The following is a 3666-nucleotide window of genomic DNA, read 5'->3' as shown; positions in this document are numbered from 1 at the left end:
GAGCAGGCTCGAGTGGCGTATGGCCGACTCCTGCTCCTATTTCTTATTTTCTTATGTTCTTATTCATGTTGACCCATTTTGCTCACTGTATTTTAGGAGTCTGGTTCAAAATCTTCATTGCTGATGACACCAGGAATCTGGGGCAACTTTTGTCAAATTTAACAGCACCGGTTATTCCTACCATGCACAGAGAATAGAATCAGTAGTGAAGCTAAAATCCTACGGTGCTCATTTTCAGATTCAACGCAGTAGGATTTCAAATAAAGTAAAAGAATTTTACAGTGAAAAGATTTAGAAATGTTACTTGTATTTGTGTCTTTAATTAAACTTTGTGGCGTCTGATTCCCGTTCATGCCACTGCTGAATAAGAAAGGAGCGTTTGACGTTGACCAGACTGCACTGCCCCTGATATTTGTGAGCTCATCCTTTATATTCAGTAGTTTCTCGCCCTTTGATGGGCTGCAGTGTGGCGGATATCACGTTGGCCTCACGTACGAAAGGTCCCCGGTGGATCCGTTTTCTCTCACTGAAAGTTATCGATTATTGAAGTGAAATAAAGAGCAATTAAGGAATAAGGGAGCCCTTTTGCCAGGAGAATAAATAGCAAATAAAAACAGCAATTTCTGGAAATCAGGCAGCATTTGCCAGGAGACTAAACTCGCCTCCGATTGTTCCCCTTTGGCAAGTTTAAACATATTGTTTCTGCCTGGGATCGAACCAGGGACCTTTGGCGTGTAAAGCAAACATGATAACCACTACACTACAGAAACCACTGGCACAATAGCCCCAACAAAGGGGAGCTGACCAGTGAGCTCCCTCTGTGCTGATCGGGAATGTGTTGACTCACCTGAAACAACTTCTGTCACACACTGAAAGTTCTCAATCCTTCTCCTCCGCTGCCCTTTACAGAAATGTCACGGATCACCCAGCCACTGTGTTCACTCCCACATCCTCACAGTGGGGCCACAGAGGCTCCTACCGTCTCCCCGCGATCAGCGAACTCATCCAGTTTACTAAATTAAACCCGGAACATGTGCCCGGCAAAGGGCAGGAGAAGCCAGATCGTCTGTAAGCTCAGTCTATCACAGAAAGTATTGGTATTCATGGTGCTTACAGCAATTATTAATCGTCTCACAGACCTCAATTATTTTTATGCGATGAATTGATCGAGTATCGTTACCAGGTTAGTGCGCCGGATCTTAACCCCTCGACCACCAGGGAACAGTTATGATAGATGTAGATATATTTACATATATTTATATATTAACCTGAATATCAACGGCTAGCTACCTTGACCTCATGGCGAACAGCAGTGCATCTAACTTTGAGTGAAGTAAATTGTTCCACAATGAAACCCATTTCATCTTTTGTTACCTTTTAAACACTAGAAACTGAGACAGGGGGAATAAATAGAGAAATAAAAGCACAGGGATAGAGACAAGAGGAAGAGAGAAGGGAAAGATACTGTCTCCACTCAGAACTAATGCAGAAACCCCTCTGCTGCGTTCGGGGTGGCCACCCACAGGCTGGATACACTAACGGGTGAACTCCAGCGGCAGGTCGCGGCCATAAAAGGAACGGCTAGCGTCCCTGGGAGCTGCTTGGAGGTCCCGGGAGACTACTTCAGGGAGCAGTGCGAGCTGGTGCAGGAGGGCGGCGGCAGCGACGAGTGATGTCATCAAGGTCCAGGTCAGTGATTGGAGCGTGGGCAGATACAGCAGGAACGGCGAGATCGGGGCGAAGGAGCGGCGAGAAACTGTGGAAGAATGTGATCACGGCCCAGGGGAGGCATGAGTTCAAGGCCAGGGGCCCAGGGGCAGCACGGGCCAGCCCACACTGCAATATGTGTGCACACTGTGTCCGTGCAGCAGAGCTGGTCTCCAGTCGTCTTATTTATCCCTTGCCACTGGACGAATACCTCGCTCTGTCAAGCCTGTGTGATGGCTGGGGTGCAACAGCCATCACATGTTAAAGAAATCCATGCACAGGGATCTTCCACCCTTCAAGATACATTTCAGGACCTGGAATATTGAAACACCTGTGAACTCATACTTTTTTGGCGTGGAAGCAAGTCATCCTCGCTTCGAGGGACTGCCTATGATGATGATGAACTGGATTTGCTGCAGTCCGCGAGCAGCAGGTGATGAAAGCGGGTGTGAGAGGGTGAGTGACAGGTGGGCACTGCTTCTGATGCTGTTTGACCCACGGTGGGAGTGGCCGGGGATTTTAAAGCCCTTTCATTGCACTAATGCAGGGTCAATGAAGCTGTGTTTCAGGAACCTTCATGTATACAAACATGGGCACTCTACACTGTAGACCTCGTGGTGCAACGGTCGTGTGTCTGACTCCCGATCAGAAGGCTATGTATTCAAATCATGTCGGGATCATTGTTCTTTTCCACATTGTTCTTCAGGAGTTGGGAACTTCTTTGCCATTTGGCAATAACCTGACACTTGTTCCAAGGTTTGTCTCACTGTTTCCCCGGTGTCAGGCACAGATATGCCAGATGCCCTCATTTACTTCATGAAAAAAGACACAAAAGTTCAAAATTTAAATGAACTTACAGTCTGGATGGCCGAGCCGTCGAAGGTGCTACGTTCAGTTTGCAGTCTGCTCTTAAAGCGCGGTTTCAAATCCCTTTTCTTATTTTTAGTCATTGAGCAAAACTCATTTGCTTGGCACCACGGCCAGCTCCTTAAAAGTGCGATTCAGCAGTTCACCTGCTCGCTTCACATTTCCGTCTGACCGGGTGCTGAAAGTGGAGATGTTTCCGCAGTGTAGCGGTTAACACATTGGCCTCACACGCGAAAGCTCACCGGGTGGGAATATTTCCTGGAGCTTTCTCCTCATGCATGCTCAGGGCGAGATTGTTCTCCTGTGAAAGGTCCTAAGATCATAACCATGCAAGGATTAGGAGCCGGAGTAGGCCATTCTGCCCCTCGAGCCTGGTCCACCATTCAAGAAGATTCTGGCAGTTTTTCGACATCAAGTTTAAACATCTGGGGTGGAGCCAACAGGCGCCTGGCTGCAATCAGTGACAAAAACGTTAGCTTCAGCAGAAGCACAGCGAGCTCAGTTAATACAGCGTGAGATTTTTAATCTCAGGTTCTCGGGTTCGAACCCCAAGTTTGTTGATTACTTTTTAATTACATTTTATTTTGCTTTCATGGGAATACATCGTTAATTAACCGATGATCTTCTTTTGCACAAATAAAGAAATTCTAACTGAAGGAGAGTCCATAATTGGATAATTTATCTATGCTCTGCAAGTTAACTCTTAAACCATAAACCATTTCACACACTGCTTTCGGGGTCTGGTTCAAAATGTTCATTGCTGGTAACATCAACAGGAGACTGGGGAAACAGTGAGACTGACTTTAGAGCAAGGGTCTGGTTATTGTGAAACACCAAAGAAAATATACATTCTGGAAGAATAACATGGAAAGGAAATGTGACCCGACACCCAGAAAGAAGTGTTAAGACAGAAGATGAAATGCTGCATTCCTTTCTGCAAAAAATTCCTTTCACAAAAATTTTCTGACCGAAGCTGCACAAAACAAAAATGTTCGTTTCAAAGTCATTAAACTCCCGAATTTCCGCTTCACCGGAATCCCCTGAATCAGATGCCTCTAGTTTTGCCGACTCAATCCATGTCCCTTTGCAATG

At 46.2% G+C, this 3666-nt stretch overlaps 1 non-coding gene across 1 annotated transcript; it reads right to left on the bottom strand.

The window, feature by feature from the left end:
- Nucleotides 1–697: 697 nt before the first annotated feature.
- Nucleotides 698–770, bottom strand: trnav-uac (transfer RNA valine (anticodon UAC)). The gene has a single exon. It is a non-coding gene; the product is annotated as a tRNA-Val (tRNA).
- Nucleotides 771–3666: the final 2896 nt, after the last annotated feature.

This window comes from Pristiophorus japonicus, unplaced genomic scaffold (genome assembly GCF_044704955.1).
Source record: "Pristiophorus japonicus isolate sPriJap1 unplaced genomic scaffold, sPriJap1.hap1 HAP1_SCAFFOLD_70, whole genome shotgun sequence".
Lineage (NCBI taxonomy): Eukaryota > Metazoa > Chordata > Chondrichthyes > Pristiophoridae > Pristiophorus > Pristiophorus japonicus.
This window is presented reverse-complemented; position numbering and strand designations above follow the sequence as displayed.